Source organism: Martes martes (genome assembly GCF_963455335.1).
Source record: "Martes martes genome assembly, chromosome: X".
Lineage (NCBI taxonomy): Eukaryota > Metazoa > Chordata > Mammalia > Carnivora > Mustelidae > Martes > Martes martes.
The window spans coordinates 41161865-41183837 of NC_137897.1; the positions used below are offsets into that span (position 1 = coordinate 41161865).

Below are 21973 nucleotides of genomic sequence, written 5' to 3' on the forward strand. Positions count from 1 at the left end.
TGTACAATTTGCATTCCCACCAGCAGTGCATGAGGGTTCTAGTTGGTTCCATATCCTTACGAACACTTGTGGGGGTCAGTCTTTTTAAATTTAGCCATTCTAAATGGCTGTGTAATGGTAACTCCTTGGAGTTTTAATTTGCTCAACCCGTTGAGCCCATATTCATGCATTAATTTTCATCCATGTATATTCTTGTGTGTTCAGATTTCCTGTACATTGTTTTGTTGGGTTGTTTTTGATCTTTTTGTTTAGGGTTTTGTTTTTTTTTTTTTCTGAAATTTTATGGTAATATACCTTTGTCTGTGTTTTTATTCATTTGTGTTGGATACTCATGCCCTTCATTTTTAAAGGATCATTCTTGCCTTTTTTTTTTTTTATAATTTTCTTTTGCTATTTTCTCTGTTCTCAGTGTCTGGAAAGTTTCTTAATCTAATCCTAGATTACTTTTACTAAGACTTTATTTTTTTATTTTTTGAAAAGGTTTTATTTTATTTTTTAAGTCATCTCTCTACCCAATCTGGGTCTTGAACTTACAACTCTGAGATCAAGAGTCTCATGTTCTGTGGTGCCTGGGTGGCTCAGTCATTAGGCGTCTGCACTGGGCTTGGGTCATGATCCCAGGGTCTTGGAATCAAGCCCTGCATTGGGCTCCCTGCTCCATGGAGAGCCTGTTTCTCCCTCTCCCACTCTCCTTGCTGTGTTCCCTCTCTCGCTGTGTCTCTTTCTGTCAAATGAATAAATAAAATCTTTTTTTAAAAGAAAAATAAAAATCTACTTTTCTTCACTTCAGTAACAATTTTTTAAAGGATTTTATTTATTTGACACAGAGAGAACATAAGCAGGGCAGGGGCAGGCAGAGAGAGAGGGAGAAGCAGGTCACCGCTGAGCAGGAAGCCCCACGTGGGGACTCGATCCCAGGGCCCTGGGATCATGACCTGAGCTAAAGGCAGATACCCAACCAAGTGAGGCACCGAGGTGCCCCCGTAACAACTTTTAAAGGGTACAAAGCAAAAAGAATCTACTTTTCTACCTTTTCTTAATTCATGAATGCTTAAAATATAAACATACAGCTTACCTGATTCAGTTCCCCTTGTTGGGTTCTGATACCAATATTATGGGAACTTTCTACAAAATATTGGAAACATCTTTCCTTTCCCAGTGGAAGGGTTTAAGGAGCACTGGCCTTGTGTGTTTTCCTTATAAACCCCGGTGTTCCTAAGCTTTGACAATAACCTAAGTGTTTCTGAAAAGGACAAAAGGTGGCTCATGGGGAGCAGGAATACTTCGGGTGTATTGACTTTAGCTGGAGTGTTATCTTTGAGCTAAGCAAAACTGGGGGCAAGCTGAAAGCCAGGAAAAACTGGCTGATATCTGCTGTTTCCCCCCAAGTCACTTGATGACTGTCTTTGATTCAGAGATTTGGGTGAAGAGGCACTCAAAGGGAAAACAGAAAGGGCAGGTGATGAGAAAGGTGGGGAGATTTTTTTTTTTCTTACAGGAAAAGATAAATCCCAGATTATCTGCTTGGTCTGTTTAGACAGCAGTCTGTCCATTAAAGGTGTTGGGAAATCTCTTTTTATTGCTCAGGCTTTGGGTCCCAGGCCTTTATCAGGAGCTGTGCTCCTGGGTCAGAAGTCATCCTGAAGATGGGTCAGCTCCCCCAGCCTGGGCACCTTGGAGAAGAGATACTTATCTAGGCTGCTGGGATCATAGTCCCAGGCAAGGTAAATAATTGCACAAATTACTCTATGTCACCAGGACAAAGACCTCAGGAGGACCAGAGACTGCTAGATGTGTCTGCTGGGCATCAAGAGGCAGAATCCTGGGATCAATTCCAAAAAGAGGTACCAGCTCCTCCAAGAGCCATGGGCACCTGGAATTCCAGGACCTGAAGGATGAATATTTGCAGCAGCTGTGGGTAAAGAAAGGGCCTCCTCCTTCACTGCAACAGTCTTCTTTGGGCACGGCTGTGTTTTTAAAATTACTTATGTACTTCAAAAGTGTGGTGAAATACATGCATATATATATATATATATATATATATATATATATATATGGCATAAATTTTACCACCCTAACAATTTTTAGGTGTATAGTTCTGTGGCATTAAGTACATTGACATTGCTATGAACCATCACCATCCATCTCCAGGACTCTTTTTTTTTTTTAAGGATTTTATTTATTTATTTATTTGACAGAGAGACACAGCTAGAGAGGGAACACAAGCAGGGGGAATGGAAGAGGGAGAAGCAGACTCCCCGCTGAGCAGGGAGCCCAGTGGGGAACTCGATCCCAGGACCCCAGGATCATGACCTGAGCTGAAGGCAGATGCTTAACCGACTGAGCCACCCAAGTGCCCCAAGAACTCTCTTTATTTTGTAAAACTGAAACCCTGTACCCATTAAACATTAAGCCCCCCATTTTCCTCTCTATGTCTCTTTCATTTGTAATTGGTAGTTTGTCTTCTCTTTGTGCTTTGCTTGTATTTGTGTCTTTGGTCGGTCTGGCTAGAGTTTGGACACTTTTATTGATCTTTCCAAGGAACTAGCTTTTGGCTTCATTGATTTTTTTTTCTATTGTTATTCTGTTTTTTAATTTTTCTTGATTTATTTTCTTATTTTTACAGTTTCCTTCCTTCAGCTTGCTTTAGGTTTGATTATATGTCTCTGATTTCATAATGTGGTAGCTTAGATCATTGATTGGTGGCCTCAGTGGGAAGCAGGAAGGTCACTCCGACCTTCCCCTTGCCTTTTTCCCCTGAAACAGATCATGAGACTCTCATGTGAGAGGTGCCCCCCTCAATACTCAGAGGAAAAGAGCATCCTTCTCTCTGAAGACACAAGGATGCTGAGAAGAATCTGAAAGAAGAGAACTTGCTAAGTTTCCCCCAGCTTTTTAAAAAAGATTTTATTGATTTATTTGACAGAGATACAGAGAGCACAAGTAGGCACAGTGGCAGGCAGAGGGAGAGGAGGAAATAGGCTCCCCACTGAGCAGGGAGCCTAATTCGGGGCTTGATCCCAGGACCCTGGGATAATGACCCGAGCCAAAGGCAGATGCCCAACTGACTGAGCCACCCAGATGCCCTTCCCCCAGTTTTAAAATCCTTTTTAGAAGATAAGATTTTCTTTATCTGAGAGAGAGAGAGAGAGAGAGAGAGAGAGAGAGAGTTTGGGGTGGGGGGGCAGAGGGAGAAGCGGGCTCTCCACTAAGCAGGGAGCCCGAGGCAGGGCTCAATCCCAGGACCCTGGGATCATGACCTGAGCCAAAGGCACTTAACCAACTGAGCCACCCAGGTGCCCCAAAAATATTTTCTAATTTGCTTAGCAACTTACTTTCATGCACCCGTAGGTTATGTGTACGTGTCTTTAACTGTCAAACATTTGAGGAGTAGTCTGTTATTTTTCTGTCATCAATTTCTAGTTTAGCTCCGTTATGGCTAGAGAACATACTATGTCTTTTTTCAGTTGTTTTAAATTTGTTAAAATTTTGTTATGACCCCGATGATGGTCATATGGACATGGACTCTCTTGCCTCTCTTTCACTTAAAAGGACTCTTGTGATTACACTGGGGACCCCCAAATAATCCAGGCTAATTTCCCCCACTTTGATGCTTTATTTAATCCCACTTGCAAAGTCCCTTTGGCCATGTGAGATGACATCTTCATGGGCTCTGGGGATTAGGATGTGAGCATCTTTGGGGGGGGTGGTTAGTATTCTGTGTACCACACCTCCCTTCCTTCTAGTAACCCTTACGGTGGCTATCACTGTCCCCAGATTGGTCCACAAAGGTGAAGAGATTTGGCTTAATTCTGAGAGAGTAGCAAGGTCCCTGTCTCACAAAGGAGAAAAGTGCAGCAATAGGAGAGAACCCCCAGGAATACTAGCAACACTACTGACAGTGTTGATAATTACAGTTACCATTTACCCTGAGCTTTGTGTGGATTAGAGCTGCTCTAGCCGCATTTTCCAAGTGAGAGTCTGAGGCTTAGCAAGGTTCTCGGATTTGCCCAACGGCACGCAGACAGGGAGTAGTGGAGGAGTCAGGGTTAGAAATCAGGCTTTGTCCATGCTCCGTGTATTTAATCACTGCCTCAAGTTAACGACCATGACCCCTGGAAGGGTCGGGGGGAGGCCTCCTTAAAGTGGATCCTTTACGGATCTAGAACTGTAGGATGGATTTTAGGGTCCGCTAGCGGCCAGACCTCTGTCAATATTGGACCTACAGAGAGGCTGTTTGGCGCCATGGCTCCCTTTGTGTCTCTGACTCTCTCTCTCTCCCCTTCCCATACATGTTGGTGTGCGTGTGCGTGTGCACGTGCGTGCGTGCACGCGCGCGCACACACACACACACACACAAACACAGAATGTGGTGTCTTATATTTGTGGTTTAATCTATATAACTCAGGGCTTCTGTATCCACATCATTTAGGAGATTATGACCCTCGACACACATGTAGGATTCCTCACACAAAGCTCTGTAACCAGTGTAGAACCATCCACAGCCCTGTCCACCCCTCTCCTATTAAAATGGCCTCCGTTGTTGAGGGTGAGCAGGAGGCAGCCATGGAGAGTGACAGTTTCCTGTGGGCATCTGGGGTGTGGAGTGAGCAGCAGAGTGTGAATGGTGGAAACGTCTGGACCAGGACTTCTGGGCCCTTTAACGTATCTGTTCCCAAATCACCACTTGCAAGCCACCAGGCGTCCCCTTCTTCCCTTGTCCCCAGAGCCTCTTTACCCTCCTCCTCCACCCCTAGTCACGGGGCCTCAGGTACACCCCGTGTCTGCCAGCCCCAGACTGGGAGTCCCGGGCAATGAATTCCTCAGGGCTGAGGGTAAAGGGAAGGTTTTCTGAGAGGAGGAGCTGCAGTGAGTGTCCCATCAGGAGGCAGGATGACACTATGCAGGGCTGGGGCAGTGAGCCCAGAGAAGGGTCCCTGGGAGGGAGTGGGGCCTCGTGATCACATTAGTGTTCCTGTGGCTGTCCTTATGAGCTTTTTAGCCTCTGGCCAGCTGTGCCCCAAGGCAGCCGGACAACCCAAGTCTGTTACCTGCTTTGTCTGGGCCCGAATGGTCTCATCAGTGACGGGGTTTTCTTCTAGGGGGGCCTAGTGAGGATTAAATGAGCTGGCACCTATGAAGTACTTGGGATCAGCCATAAAAAGAGGGAAATCCTGCCATTTGCAATAACATGGATGGCCCCTGAGGACAATATGCTAGGTGAAGTAAGTCAGACAGAGAAAGACCAGTACTGTATGATCTCACTGATATGTGGATTCTTAAAAGAAAAAAAAAAAAACTCATAGAAACAGAGAACAAATTGGTGGTTGCCAGAGGTGGGGGGCTGGGGAATGGGTAAAAGGAGTCAAAAGTACAAACTTCCAGTTATAAGATAAATAAGCTCTGGAGGTCTAATGTACAGCATAGTGATTCTAGTTAATAATACTCTACTATGTATTTGAAAGTTGTCAAGAGATTAGGTCTTAAAAATGTTCTCATCATAATGGGGCACCTGGGTGACTCAGTCATTAAGCGTCTGCCTTCGGCTCAGGTCATGATCCCAGGGTCCTGGGGTCGAGACTCACATCAGGCTCCCTGTTCAGCAGGAAGCCTGCTTCTCCCTCTCCCACTCCCCCTGTTTGTGTTCCCTCTCTCGCTGTCTCTCTGTCAACTAAATGAATAAATAAAATCTTAAAAAAAAAGTTGTCATCATAAGAAATTGTAACTATTTGAGGTGATAGATTTTAACAAATCTTACTGTGGTGATCAGGGTGCCTGGGTGGCTCAGTCAGTTAAGCATCTGCCTTCAGCTCAGGTCATGATCCTAGGATCGAGCCCCACATCAGGCTCCATGCTCAGTGGGGAGCCTGCTTCTTCCTCTCCCCTCTGCTCATGCTCTCTCTCACCAATAAATAGATAACATCTTTAAAAAAAAAAGTTATTTGAACTTATAAAAACTTTGACCTGACTGTTAGTCCAAATGGGGTCCTGGTCCTTCAGCCTCTCTCAGCTGCCCGGAACATTCTTCCTTTCTTCCTGGGGTCAAGGTGCACAGAGGCTCACTCCCCATGGTGCCCACACTGAAGGCACTCTGGACGTCTGCTTCAAGGTGGAAGCAGGAGGGGTTAGCCACCAAGTGAGCATCTGCTCAGGGATGCCCACACAATATCAGGTACATCCTGACTGCTGGAAATCTGGCAGTACCACAGGCACCCACAAACCCTCAGGTGTCCCAGTCTAGTGTAGGAGGCTCACACATATGTACAAGCACAACAAAGAAATGGAAAGGCGCCGTAGTATGTAGGTTTGAGAATGGAACGCTGGATCCAGATGGTCTTGGTTTGAATCCTGGCTCCGTGATTTCCCAGCTGTGTGACCTCTGGCAGGTTGCTAAACCTCTCTGTTTCTCAGATGCCTCATTTGTAAAATGGAGAAAACAACACTATCTACCTCATTAGGTTGTTGTAAGGAGTATAATAGGAGTTAATATGTATGAAGAGTTTAGAACACATCCTGACATATAATAAATGTTCAATAAATGCTTGGTAGTGAAAAAAAATACGAAGCATTGAATTAAAAGTCCAGCCCAGGGACGTTTAAGAAGGGACCCAAGGGAAAGGAAGGCAAAGCTGATAATAGCACTACCCTCCAAAGTTATTTCCTTACAGCTTTTTAAAAAAAGATTTTATTTATTTATTTGACAGAGAGAGATCACAAGTAGGCAGAGAGGCAGGCAGAGAGAGAGACGGAGAAGCAGGCTCCCTGGGGAGCAGAGAACCCGATGCAGGGCTTGATCCCAGGACCCTGAGATCATGACCTGAGCCGAAGGCAGAGGCTTAACCCACTAAGCCACCCAGGCGCCCTCCTTACAGCTTTTTAAAAAAGATTATGTTCATTTATTTGTCAGAGCACAGGCAGAAGAAGAAGCAGACTCCCCGCCGAGCAGGGAGCCCGATGAGGATTCGATCTGGACCTTGGATCATGACTTGAACCAAAGGAAGATGCTTAACCGACTGAGCCACCCAGGCATCCCTCCTTCCATCTTTCCTAAAGTGTGGTCCTATGGCTAAGTCCCCATCCTTGGGCAGGAAACCTGTCCTGTCCCAGGCCAGAGCTAGTCCTCCCCAAGGCTACTCATCTAGGAGAGCCCTGGGAGCAATGTGGAGACAGAACTGAGGCCAACAAAGCCCAGCCCCCATTCTTCCCACAGGTGTCAGACACTAGCCTCTTGGAGCTGCACACTTCTCTCCGCACGCGTGCACCCATTCTACCTGCTGTTCCCTGTTAACTGCGTGTTCTGTAGAAGGTGCTCCCCCTTGTCCCTGCAGGTAAAGGGGCCCATTCATTTTGTATGCTGTCCAGGTCTGGTATAACATGAACCCCAGTCATTAATTCTACTCTGCAAATCATTAGCTATAAATAGTCATTTAGTGTTTTCTCCCGGTAGTTTGTTCACCCCAAACTTGGACACGCAGCTGTGTGCACACGTGTGTTTCTTTGGCACACGATCTTATAAGTAGAATTGCTGAGTCAAAGGAGTCACTCATTCAACGAGCACCTAAAGAGTGCCTAGTAAGTGATGGACACTGCTCTAGGTGCTGGGGAGATATCAAGGAGCTAAAAGGCACACGTTCGTGCTTTGGTGGAGCTGACATTCCAGTGGAGGAAGTTTCCAGTTTTTATCTTGACAGATGTTGCCACAATGCTGTCCACAATTACCAGCATCCTCAGCCCGCTCCTGGAGTGGGAGCTTTGAGGCAGGTGGTTGGATTCCCTGGCCTTTGCCTCTGCAAGATCTTCAGGGTCAGGGCCGGGGACAGTCTATCTGGGGACGTCCGTGGGCAGTGTCTATGTGTCACGGGGAGACCGGAATAGAAGGGTCCACTGCAGAGCGAGGGGGCTGGGGGGGGGGGTTAGGAGGATGGTTCACGCGATATCTGCAAAGAACCTTCCTTGATCACACCACTAGGGGGACTACAGGAGGTAGGGAGGAACAGTCCAGGTTGGAACCGTCCTCCCAGGTAATACCCCTTCAGGAGGTAGAGATGGAACAGTCAGATCTGGGAGGTACCACTGCGTAGGGGGCGTCTATTCTGGAACAAACCATTGTGTGGGCTGGAGAGGCCCTAAGGGCTGCTACCACCCCCGCACAAGGGGATTGCGCACAAGCCCCCGATGGAGGCAGGAGTGGCACTTCCTTGACCGTCCGCAGCCCCCGCTCATTCTCCCGGTTCCCAGCCAAGTCCCAGGTAAGCACCCGTTATACCACCGAGACCCCCACCTTTCCCAGGCTTCCGTCGCAGCTTCTTCGGCCCCGCCCTTCTTGGTTCCTTGACTTTGAATCGGTGGCTTGCGCGTCCAGGGCCTAGCGATTGGATCCCAGGAGAAGGGAGCGGGCCCCAAGGCTCGTTTTGGGATCTCATTGGTCAGCCCGAGCTTTCGCCGATCCCATGGTTATCCGGTGCGCAGAAGGGACGTCAGCGCCGCCCCGGTCGCGCGCCCAGCTCCACTGGGCGCAGGCGCGGTGGATGCTTGACAGGAGTTCGAGGCCTGTGGTAGTGGGGCTTTCGTGATGGTGAGCAGGTTCGAATCCCGTCTCGGTGCATCAGTATGTTAACTTGTCAAAGGGACTGAAGGTGGTACTCCTTAAGCCAAATTCAGAGATTACTGGCTCGTAGCCATGCTCTGCCTCTTAGTGCAACGGTATTGGGAGCTGACTTAGTGTGTTCCCCGCTTATACTAAACTCAGTCACAAGCCCAGCAGGTGCGCGTCCCCCCGCCCCCCCCGCACTCTTTCTTGCAGCGCTTCCATTCATTCGTTCTCTCCACTGCTAAAATTGCATCGTCGGATTTGGGATTTAGGGAAATTTCACAGAACTCACTTTATTAAGCAGAAATCCTGTCTGGTCGACTACCCCTAACTCCAGGAGCACAGAACAGGGCTTCTTGGAAGAGCCCGGTCCCTCAGCAGTTGGTGCTTTTGGGATTAGATATCCCCCCATGTGGGTTTTCTTTTTGCTGTTAATTCCAGAAATACGTTAAGGACCTGAAACCAGGTTTATCTTGAAGCCACGCTTCAATCCAGTTTTATTTTTTAAAAGGATTTTATTTATTTATTTGTCAGAGAGAGAGGGAGAACAAGCAGGGGGAGCAGCCAGACAGAGGGAGAAGCAGGCTCCCCGCAGAGCAAGGAACCCAGTGGGGGGACTTGATCCCAGGACCCTGGGATCATGGCTGGAGCCAAAGGCAGACGCTTAACCCACTGAGCCACCCAGGCATCCCTGCAATCTAGTTTTAAAACTAAATATTAATATTTTTTAGGTGGGCAGCAAAGTTTATTGAGCGATAATATAAAGCTCCGGAAGAAGGAGGGGACCTGAGAGCGTTGCCTACCACATTAATTTTATCTAAAGGCGACAACAAACGCGTGTGTTCACAACATTATATCTCCAGCATTTCCTCTTGTGATGCATAATAAAGTGGGGGAGGCTATATAGTCAGAAATAAAAGTAAAGTGACAGTATGGGACAAAAAAAGCAAACTCTAAAAGTGAACGCGAGCATATGCAAATGAACCTAAATCTTGATCAAATTGATAACTCACAGAGAGAGTATTCTTCCAGATAACTTTCTCTGGCTGTGTTAATATGGGTCATCACACAGAGGAAGGGCTCCATCTGCCCAGCCTTCAGTATACAATTTTGTTTTCTTTCTGTCAAGATTTCTGAATGCTTCCTGTTTGTTTTAATCAGGATGCTGTCATTTACCAGAAGCTCATTTCTCTAGAACAGGGCAGACTGGGAAAAGAGTCTGTTTACATCTGTTACTTGTCTGAAATTGCCTTGGAATACAAGAGTCAGAACTCAAAGAACTTGGCAAGAAGGTGGCTGGAGCTGACTCACTCTCCTCTCAGGTCCCCTCACCATTCCAGCCCTTGAAGTAGACCAGGTCAGGCTAGCTGCTGTGGGCCATGACCCCATTGTGGTGCTTGTCATTAGCTCTTTCTTAGAATTCCACTCTGATCTCTCTTTTTCTATATCAGAGTGACTGCTGGAAAGCCATTATTTATGTAACTGCCTCTGCTTACGACTGTCTGCCCTATGGACTCTAACTGTCTGCCCTATGGCTCTAAGACCCCCACATTGGGGCGCTGGGTGGCTCAGTGGTTAAGCATCTGTTTTCAGCTCAGGTCATGATCTCAGGGTCCTGGGATCGAGCCCTGCATTGGGCTCCAGCCCTGCATTGGGCTCCCTGATCAGTGGGAAGGCTGCTTCTCCCTCTCCTACCCCCCCCCCCGCTTGTGTTCCCTGTCTTGCTGTGTCTCTCTCTGTCAAATAAATAAATAAAATCTTTAAAAATAAAAAAAATGAAATCCCCACATTATACTCCTCTTCTGGAGAATGCATAGGGACGGGACTGTTTACAGCTGTTAATAGCTGCCCAGACAAACCCCAAAGCCAAAAGCCAACACACCCTGCTGGGATTTTGAGTGGATTGTGTTGAATCTATAGACCAGTCTGGGTAGAATTAATATCTTAACAATACTGAGTCTTCTGATCTAAAAACATGGTATACCTGGCTACTTATTTATGTCTTTCATTTTTCTCAGCAATGTTTTGTAGTTTTCTGTGTCTAAGTTTTACACATCTTCTGTCAGAGTTATACCTGAGTATTTCCTATTTTTGATGCTACTGTGAGTAGAATGGTTTTCTTAATTTCACTTTCCAATTTGCCAAAATTTTGTTTAGAATTTTTCATTTTGTTAGCTTTTTTAAAAAGAGCTTCTATTGTATTTGCTACATGGATGGTCATATAGGTGATCATAATAACTTTTTACTTTTTATTTTCCAATATGGATGCCTTTATTTCTTTTTCTTACCTGACCGCAGTGGCTCTGACTTCTAGTACAGTATTGAATAGAAGTGATGAGAGTGGAAATCCCTGTCCTGTTTCTGAGGTCAGAGAGAAAGCATTCAGTCTTTCATCATTAAGTATGGTGTTAGCTGTGATTTTCCACAGATGCCTGTTATCAGGCTGAGTAATGTTTCTTCTGTCCCTTGTTTGCTGAGAGGTTTTATCAGAAATCAATGCTGAAGTTTTTAAAATGCTTTCTTCTACCTCTGTTGAAATGATCACATCATTTTTTTTTCCCTTTTCGTTTGTTAGCATGGCGAAAGAGCATAGGTTTTCAGATGTTAAACCAGCCCTGAACCCCTGGATAAAACCCTAGCTCTCATGATGTGTTATCCTTTTACTATAGTGTTGTATTTGGTATGCTAAAATTTTTAAATTTTGTGTCTGTGATTACAAAAGCATGGGTCTGTAGTTTTCTTGTCTAATGTCTTCGTCTGATTTTTGTGTCAGGGTGTAATGCCAGCCTCATAGAATGAGTTGGGAAGTACTTTCTCCTCTTTGGTTTTAAAGAATCTACGTAGAATTGGTATTTTCCCCCTTAAGTATGTGGTAGAATTTGCCAGTGAAGCCATCTGGTTATTTCTTTTTTAAAGACTTTATTTTTTTTAAGATTATTTATTTATTTATTTGACACAGAGAGAGAGAGAGAGAGAGAGAGAGAGATCACAAGTAGGCAGAGAGGCAGGCAGAGAAAGAGGGGGAAGCAGGCTTCCTGCTGAGCAGAGAGCCCAATGTGGGGCTCGATCCCAGGGCCCTGGGATCATGACCTGAGCCGAAGGCAGAGGCTTAACCCACTGAGCCACCCAGGTGCCCCAAGATTTTATTATTTTTAAGTCATCTCTATACCCCCCCAAGGTGGACCTTGAACTTATGACCCCAAGATCAAGAGTCCCTTGCTCTTCCCCACTGAGCCAGCTGCCCCCTCCCCTTAAGTATTTGGTAGAATTCGCCAATGAAGCTATCTAGTTACCTATTCCTTTTTGAGTGAGCTTGGGTAATTTTTTCTTTTGATGAGATTGTCCATTGTATCTAAATTGTCAGATTTATTAGTGCAAAGTTGTTCATATTTCCTTAATCATCCTTCTAATACCCATAGAACCAATAGTGCTATCATGTCTGTCATTCCTGACAGTGATCATTTGTGCTGTTCTATCTGGTAATTCATCATTGACTTTGGTCTCGTACCTAACTTGCCCCAAAGAAGAGGCTCCACACCCAGTCCTGTAAACTTGCCTGCGGATTAGCTCTCGGGTCACTCTGATCATCTGTCTCTCTGATCATCTTGGCCCTTCGCAGTGTGAATGGAACAACCTACTCTTCTTATGCTTCCTAAATTCCTAAACTCCTTCATCCTTTCATTCCTGCTAGAGTTTGGGCTCTCTTAAAGCAAGAAAAAAGGGTTGGCACCCCCCTCTTTTTTTTGGCATCCCTCTGGGTGCAGTGCGACACAGAGCTGGGTACACAGTAGGTACACAATGCGTAAGTGAGGACTGATCATCTCCGCCTATAATAAACATTTGGGGTTTTATTTTGACATAACTTCATTAACATCCAAGTTGGAGCTTTTCCCTCCATAAAAAGCTTCCTGTTTCACAGCAGCTGCAATTATTCACAAAGACTGTTATGGAGTGTGAACCGATTTAACTGAAGTCATCACGGTTGCTGAGTGAGAACCACAGAGTTAAGGAGAATTTCAGAGATGACACTATTTCACTTTGAGGGGGGTGGATACAGGGTCCAGGACAGAGAACCAGACTTTGCAGCTTTACGTAAGCCCAGCTCCTCTGAGGAAGTAAAAAATTCAGCTTCCCTCCTGACTGTTTGAGCTGGGCATTGGACTGTGTCCCAACCTTCAGAGATCTCTGGTTTCTGAGAAGAGGAGCCTTTTTGGAGAAGGAGAGGAGAAGAGACCTCTGTGACACCTGCTCTTGGATTCAGTCAGGGACCCTCTGATGAACCCTCGGGCTGAGGGCTGGGCTGCTGTTTCAGAGCCCACAGTAAAGCAGGAACTTCTGGTTCTAGTTGCTTCTTGCCAAAGCCTCAAGACACTTGAAAGGGGTGGGAGGCTGGCACGCAAAAAAAAAGAGATTTTGTGCAGCTTAGAGCATAGCATTGAAGGAATTGCAGAATCGGCAGCCACACAGGAAGGGGGTGCTGGTATCCCAGTGACGTCCCTAAAGCCTCGACCCCCTGGCAACATGCCAGGCACCCGTTTGGCATGGTTGTGGGGAGGAAAAGAGGTATCTGTCACCTTCTCCCCTTCCAGCAGGGATAACCCACCGCAGGCCAGCATTCTGAGGTCACCGTTTGATCATTTCCACAACCAGGGCTCTGGGAGGACAGATTTGGTTGGTGCTTTTGAGCCGGTCCTTGAAATGAGTTTGCGCGCAGGGTCTCAAGATGAATAACCAAGCGGTCAAGGGGGGCAGTATTGACTTCCCGGAGGAGGGGTATTGGCTGCACCGGGAGGCGGTAGCCTAGCTAATTCACCGTGAACCATCTCCCTTTCATTCAGTTATTCATTTTTTTAAAAGGGTTTATGCATTTATTTGACACACACACACACCCACAGAGGGCACAAGCAAGGGGAGTGGCAGAGGGAGTGGGAGTAGCAGGCATCCAGCTGAGCAAGGAGCCCAATGCGGGACTCGATCCCCAGACCCTCGGGACCATGACCCGAGCCAAAGGCAGACGCTTAACTGACTGAGCCACCCAGGCGCCCTTTAGTCAGATATTCAGCGCAACACTGAGTTAACTGCTTCTCAGGAATGCTCTTAATCCTCACAACGTCCTTTGAAGGGATGTGGGCCATTATGACCCCCGTTTTATGCATTAGGAACCAGGAGCACACAACACGTGGCCTGCTTCCAGGTCACACACTACCAGTAGAGCCAAGGCTCTAACCTTGCCAATGTGTATCCCGCAGCCACAGTCCTTCATTAATAATAGTAAGAACTAGCTCTTAATGGCACCTGGGCTCTGTGACGTTAGCTAATTCATTCCATCCTCACTGCAACAGTTTCAGGCATGTGCCATGATTTCCCCATTTTACAGAAAGAAACATTGAGGCGAGAAAGGTTAGGTTCCTCACCCCCAAAGTTACATAACACATAAATGGATCGGTATCCTGGCAGTCTAGTGCTGGAGCCCAAGTCCCTAAGCCAGGACCACCCCCCTCCCGCCCCCACCAAGGATGCCTCTCAAGGGTCACATGACAGGAAATGTCCTCAACTGCCTGCCCCGCAGCATAACCTGAGTGTTAAAGCTTGCCTTAGGGGAAGGGACCATGGGATTCCAGCTCTGATGTGTTCTACTGCAAATCGCATTCCTGGTTCTTTCGCAGGATTATAACCCTGCCTTTCTGACTGGGGGTGGGGTGATGGCACGGAGAGTATAACACAAAGGCGCAATAAGAGGCCCCAGCTATTCAAAAACCTCTCTCTCTTCTATCTCCAAATGAATTATTCCTTGTGTTAAAACCTCTTTCCCTAAAGATCATAACTGAAGAAGAAATATGGTGCCAGATTTATTCCCTAGCTGTCTGTGGTCAGCTTGCTGAATTGGCTCTGAGGCGGGGTGGAACACAGCACAGGGCAGTTTGGATGGGGCGAGGGTAATGGGGAAGTTCTGGAAGGAAAAACAGTCAGGAGGCAGTGGGCAGGGTACTGGGTACCGAGCAGGACAAGTGAAGAGGGAGAGGAAGTCTGCTAAAAGAGGAAAGAGGGTCCCCAGAGGAGGACACATAAGAGGTCCCCAATACATAGTGTTTCCTCCATCATCTCCCTGTGGCTATGGACCCTGATCTTAGGAAGCCCTCATGCCCAGGATTTAGCTAAACAACTGGGGAGGAGGGAGACATCGGGGCCACATGCTATCAAAACCCAGCTGGGGAATGAAACAATAAAACCATCTTGTTCCTTTGTGGACAAATTTCAGGCATCATCAGCTGGTGACTTTGGGTTTTTGCAAGGGGAGTGGCAAGTTGGAGCTGGTCTCTGGAGTTTCCTTGGGATCTCACAAATTCCACAGGCAGGAAAAAGCTCACTCTGCTGGATGCCCGGAAGTCTGACTATTCTCAACACCAGAAGTGGCAACAACCTGGACTGTATTTCTGATTTTGTTTGCTGCTGTTTGCAACCATACCTGCATCCCATACTGTTGTGGGTATGGCCTGGGGGCTGCGCGTTTCTGCACATTTCAGTGGCATTTGTTAGCAACAGTAACACTAGGACATGAGCTTTTGCAAGGTGGTAGGTCCTGTTCCGCTTTGTGAGTTGCTTGGGGAGGAGGGTTTCTGTCCTTAGACAGGGATCCCAGAACAACATGCCATTTATAGGCATTCAGCTCCAGATGGAGAGGGAAAGGTGCCATCCCACCTGACCTCCTCTCTGTGGGGCTGCCCTTGAGACCCTGTGCCTGGGGCCCAGTGCCCTCCCCCCACCCCGAGCTCTGGCTGAGCCCCATGCAAATATACACACCACAGCTGGGAGTGGGGCCTCTCAAACTCTCCATCTTCACGTGGAAAGCTGTGTAGCAGAGTTGAGAACTATTTATCTGCCAGAACTTCAGTGGTCTCGGTACTGTTACCATATGAGACCACTGACTACCTTGTTTCTGCTGTTTCTCAACCTCCTGGATGAAATCCATGGACTATCTGTGGAAGCTCAATTTTAAGCCCCCTGGTCTGTTTGTTACATAGGTGATGTAAGTGAATGGTGAATGATGGTGGTTACTCAGTGATTGCCTTTGCTCTGTTACGTTGCCCGCTGCATCCAGCTCTTCATGACCCTCTTTTTTTTTTTTTTAAAGATTTTGTTTATTTATTTGACACAGAGAGAGATCACAAGTAGGCAGAGAGGCAGGCAGAGAGAGAGGGGGAAGCAGGCTCCCTGCTGAGCAGAGAGCCCGATGCGGGCCTCGATCCCAGGACCCTGGGATCATGACCTGAGCCGAAGGCAGAGGCTTAACCCACTGAGCCACCCAGGTGCCCCTCTTCATGACCCTCTTGGAATGCCTTGATTACTGAGGATCTGGGGGCAGGGTACAGCGGAGATGGGAGGGGGAGGAGCTAAGGAACAGATTTGGGGTTCAGAAGAGAACAGTGTGAACCTACTGAACCAACAAAAGTGGAAATTATCCCAAGCCCCAACTCAAGGTTTACTTCAGTTTCATTAAAGCCATAGCAATGTCCCCTAGATTTTACTCTTGCCATGTAAATACAGATTAAACATTTTTTCAGTATGATAGAGTTTAGAACAATGGATTTTTAGGACTTTATCTTGCTTTACCATTCCTGTAACGCACAAGTTTAACTTCCCTTTGGAAATTGCACAATGCTCTTTAAAAATATATATTGTAAGCTTAAATTTTTTTTCCTACTACTTGTGTTACAATTGGCATTCCGTACATGGCACATACTTGAAGTGTAAGTGATTTTTTAAAAAGATTTTATTTATTTGAGAGCGAGCGAGCGTGTGCACAGAGGGAGAAGGAGGGAGAAGCAGACCTCCTGCTGAGCAAGGAGCCCAATGTGGGACTCTATCCCAGGACACTGGATCATGACCTGAGCCAAAGGCAGATGCCTAAGTGAGCCACCCAGGTGCCCCTAAAGTATAGGTGATTTGATGAGTTTTGGCATATACATACACCTGTGAAACCATCTCTACAATCGAGATAGTGAACGTATGCATCTCCCCCAACAATTTCCTCATCCTCCTTTGGAATTCTTCCCTCCCGGCCTTTGCTCCTACTGTCCCATCCCCATGAAACCACTGTCTGCTCTTTGTATTTCCTAGAATTTTATATAAATATAAATGGGATCATACTGTATATATTCTTTCTCATCTGGCTTCATTTGCTCAGCATAATTATTTTTAGATTTATCCTTGTTGTTGCTGTGATGTGCTAATTCCATAGCCCCATCTAGCAAGTCTCAAGTTTCCAATTTTACAGTCTCATTCCTTTGGCTAAAGGCTCTGATAACATTTATAACACACACACCCTTGGGATATGTAAAATTTAGACATTATCAACCATCCAGGTAAAGATCATGTCAGAACTTTGTTTTTGGAGAAGTGGTTTTGTTAGAAGTGTGATAGGGGTAAGGTGAAAAGAACAAGGCTTCTAGGCATATGAGAAGTGTCCCTGAGGGAAACCAGTAAAACAGGGAAGGGAGGCTGACTCCTGAAAACAAATGTTTCCTTCCAGCCTCCCAATGTTGTATGTATTTGCGAAGCACTGTAAAGTGCAATAGAATAAGGTGTGCCCAGAGGCACCTGGGTGGCTCAGTCGGTTAGGTGTCTGCTTTCAGCTCCGGTCATGATCTCAGGGTCCTGGGAGCAAGCCCTGCAAGCAGCTCTCTGCTCAGTGGGGAATCTGCTTCTGCCCCCCTCTGCCCTTCCCCCTACTCGCTCGCTCTCGCTCTCTCTCTCTCTCTCACACAAATAAATAAATAAATAAGATCTTTAAAAAACAAACAAACAGGGGCCCCCAGGTGGCTCAGTTGTTAAGCATCTGCCTTAGGCTCAGGTCATGATCCCAGTATCCTGGGATGGAGCCCGCACATCAGGCTCCCTGCTCAGCGGGAAGCCTGCTTCTCCTTCTCCAACTCCCGGCTGCTTGTGTTCCCTCTCTCGCTGTCTTTCTCTCTATGTCAAATGAATAATTAAATAAAATCTTTAAAAACAAACAAACAAATAAAAAACCAAGGTGTGCCTGTAGAGGGCTGGCCCTGCGGCTTTCCTCAGCTTACTTTAACTTGCCTGTCACAAAATTTTTCCGTAGGCACTCGCCTTCATTTGGTGAATAACTTGCCCAGCCTCGCCACTTCCCCTAGCTTTATAATGCATCTTTTGTATGAATACATATCGCTAAATACACTTGCTGACTCATGCATGCATTTCATGTAAGGTCTCTTTTGAAAGCATAGATTTAACTTCTCTAGACTATAACATAGGGTTGTTTCTTTACTTTCTAAATTAGGTACTTTAGTTAGAATGTTAAGATCTCCATTTTGTAGAACCATAACTATCTTGAAAAACTTTTGCATAACTATTTTCAAATGCTCTGACTAATCCTGAAGAGGTTTCCAACCATTATGAGAGGGGAGAAGCTGATCACTGCTATAAACATGGATTCATGCATCCTAATGGCTGCTTTACCCCTGAGAGGCCAGTTGCAAAACATGTAAGGCAACTCCTGAGCCCCACAGGTATATGGGGGTGAGGGTCGGTAACAAATGCCATAAAAGAGCAACAACAACAAACCCCGATGAGAGTATTAGGAACAGTCATTTTAATTTAATTATATTTTTAAGGATTTTATTTATTTGAGAGCATGCGTGTGCACACACATGCACATGTGCACAAGTGAAAGAGAGAGAGAGAGTGAGCACAAGTAGGGTGAAGGTCAGAGGGGGAAGCTGACTCCCTGCTGAGCAGGGAGCCCGATGTGGGACTCGATCCTGGGACTCTGGGATCCTACTCTGAGCCAAAGGCAGATGCTTAATGACCGAGACTCCCAGGCGCCCCCGGTCATTTTTATTTTAAAGCACTTATACCCTTGATCCGGGTGTCTCAGCCAAGTCTCTATTGACATTTGGGGCCGGATATTTCCCTGTTGTGGGGCCTTGTCCTGTGCTTTGTAGGATGTTAGTAGCATCCCCGACCTCTAGCCACCAGAGGCCAGGAGCACCTCCCCTGGTTGTGAACAATCAAAACTGTCTCTAGATATTGCCAAATGGCACCTGGGGGACAAAATCATCCCCTTGTTGTCCACTGAGAACCACTGCCCTAGAGTAAGAGGTTCTAAAAATTTAAATTGGAAAATAAAAAAAAACAGCTTTACTGAGATGTAATGCACATACCACACAATTCACCTTTGAAAAGTGGTTTTTAAATGTATTTACAAGGTCAAGCAACCGTTACAGCAATCTAATTTTAGACCAATTTTGTCCCCCCTGAAAGAAACTTCATGCCTATTAGAAGTCAGCCCTTATTCCCCACCACCCCAGGCAACCACTAATCTACTTTCTGTCTCTATGGACTTGTCTGTTCTGAACATTTCATATAAATGGGATCATACAACTTGTGATTTTTGTGACTGGTTTCTCTCATAATGCTTTCAAGGTTCACCCACTTTTTAGCATGTACCAGTACTCCATTCTTTTTTAAGGCTGAATAATATTCCATTGCATAGATAAACCACATTTGGTTTATCCATTCATCAGTTATTGGCCATTTGGTGTGCACCTACCTTTGGGCTATTTTTTTTTTTACTATTTTTGGATTTTATTTATATTCAAGTTAGTTAACATTTAGTGTGTTATTAGTTTCAGGGGTAGAATTTAGTGATTCATCATTTGCACAGAACATCCAGCACTCATTACAACAAGTGCCCATCACCCATTTACCCCATCCCCCCACTGACCTCCCCTCCAGCAACCCAGTTTGTTCCCTAGAGTTAAGGGTCTCTTATGGTTTGCCTCTGTCTCAGTTTTTATCTTATTTTATTTCTTCCTTCCCTTCCCTTGTGTTCATCACTTTTATTTCTTAAATTCCACATATGAATGAAATCATATGGTATTTGTCTTTCTCTAACTTATTTTGCTTAACATAATATACTCTAGTTTCATCTACATCACATAAATGGCAAGATTTCATTCTTTTGATGGCTGAGTAATATTCCATTGTATGTGTGTATATGTATTTATATGCATATATATTCCATATACCACCTCTATACATATATACCATATATGTAATGGAATATAATATACACACATACACACTCACACCCCCCACACACACACCACATCTTCTTTATCCATTCATCAGTCAGTGGACATCTGGGCTCCTTCTATAGTTTGGCTATTGTGGACATTGCTGCTATAAACATTGGGGTGCATATGCCCCTTCAGATCACTCTGTTTGTATCCTTTGGATAAATACCTAGTAGTGTAATTGCTGACTTGTAGGGTAACTCTATTTTTAACTTAAAAAAATTTTTTTTGAAAGATTTTATTTATTTGACAGACAGAGATCACAAGCAGGCAGAGAGGCAGGCAGAGAGAGGGAGAAGCAGGCTCCCCACCAAGCAGAGAGCCCGATGAGGGGCTCGATCCCAGAACTCTGGGATCATGACCCGAGCTGAAGGCAGATGCTTCAACCCACTGAGCCACCCAGGCGCCCCTATTTTTAACTTTTTGAGGAATCTCCATACTGTTTTCCAGAGTGGCTGCACCAGCTTGCATTCCCACCAACAGTGGAAGAGGGTTCCCCTTTCTCCGCATCCTGGCCAACATCTGTTGCTTCCTGACTGGTTAATTTTAGCCATTCTGACTGCTCTGAGGTGGCATAGCATTGTGGTTTTGATTTGTATTTCCCTGATGATGAGTGATATGGAACATTTTTTCATGTGTCTGTTGGCCATCTGGATGTCTTCTTTGGAAAAGTGTCTCCACAGAACATTGGTGTGGGGAGAGAGGAGGTGCGGGGCAGGGTTCCTGGGGACACAGCCTGCATTTCTGTGCCTCAGAGATTTCCAAGACCTTTCAACAAATTTTAAAAAATGAATGACTATTAGCTAATCTTACAACTTTAATCAAAAAGGAGGAAAGCAGTCTCTTCCTTTGTGCTGCCTGTGGAGATGGCAGCCCTCTCCTACTTGGTATCATGGCCGCCCTCAGAACCCTTGTGAAGCCCAAGATCATTAAAAAGAGGACCAAGCATGATCTCAGGGTCCTGGGATCGAGCCCTGCATCGGGCTCTCTGCTCAATGGGGAGCCTGCTTCCCCCCCACCTCTGCCTCCCTCTCTGCCTACTTGTGATCTCTCTCTCTCTCTCTCTGTCAAATAAATAAATAAATAAAATCTTTTTAAAAAAGATTTTATTTTTAAGTAATCTCTACATTCAACATGGGGCTCAAACTTACAACAACAACAACAAAAAGAGGACCAAAGAGTTCATCCGGCACCAGTCAGACTGATAGGTCAAAATTAAGCGCAACTGGTGGAAACCCAGAGGCACTGACAATAGGGTGCACAGAAGAATCAAGGGCCTGACCTTGATGCCCAACATCAGTTACAGAAGCAACAAGAAAACAGAGCACACACTGCCCAGTGGCTTCCAGAAGTTCCTAGTCTATCTCAGGTGCTGCTGATGTGCAACAAATCTTACTGTGCTGGGGCTGCTCACAGTGTCTCCTCCAAGAACCACCAAGCCACTGTAGAAAGAGCAGCCCAGCTGTCCATCAGCGTCACCAATCCCAGTGCCACGCTGCGCAGTGAAGAAATGAATATATAGCTCATGTGCGTGTCATATTTATGTTAATAAAACCGTAAAACTACCCAAAAAATGGAGAAAAGCACAAAACAGTTTGGCAATTGCTGTCTGCTTGTTTGTGTCTAGGGCACCTCCATGTTTTGTCTCCCAAATTAAAATCTTATTCTTTATCTCTTCCAGGCCCCATGTTTTGACTTGCATGCAATGTGTTTCTAGTTTGCTATCTCCTGTCCAGGTCCAGTTCTACCATCTGGATCTCTACTTTTACCTCCTCATTCCATGATAATCACAGGTCCCTTAATTGGTTCCTCTGCAGCCTCTTTCTAGTTTCTCCTTCTCTTGCCTATCTAGTCTGTCCCAGCCTGGCTAAACTTTAAAACAGCATTGCTGTGATTTGATCTCCACCTTTTGGTCAACCACAGGAATTCAAGTTAATTCAGTTCAATTCAATTCAGTTCAATTCATTCATTCATTCATTCATTCATTCATTTATCAGATATCTATGAGGCCCGGAATTTACCGTGCTGGGAATGCTGGAGGAGTTCCAGATATGCATTAGAGTCCCTGTCTTTCATTAGGACAGATAAGACAGTTAACAAAATACATCTGAGGTACTATGTGGTAAGAGCCATTGAAATGGTACAAGCACAGGGGCGCCTGGGTGGCTCAGTGGGTTAAAGCCTCTGCCTTCGGCTTGGGTCGTGGTCCCAGGGTCCTGGGATCGAGCCCCGCATCGGGCTCTCTGCTCAGCGGGGAGCCTGCTTCCTCCTCTCTCTCTCT

At 45.8% G+C, this 21973-nt stretch overlaps 1 protein-coding gene across 1 annotated transcript in view; it reads left to right on the plus strand.

Annotated features, from left to right (window-relative positions):
- The first annotated feature begins 7959 nt into the window (after positions 1-7959).
- LOC308337131 (P antigen family member 4-like) overlaps positions 7960-21973 on the plus strand; it is a 148291-nt gene continuing 134277 nt past the window's right edge. Inside the window, exon 1 of the mRNA XM_080795164.1 lies at positions 7960-8249. The gene's annotated coding sequence lies outside the window, so the exon portion shown is untranslated. The remainder of the gene's footprint in view (positions 8250-21973) is intronic.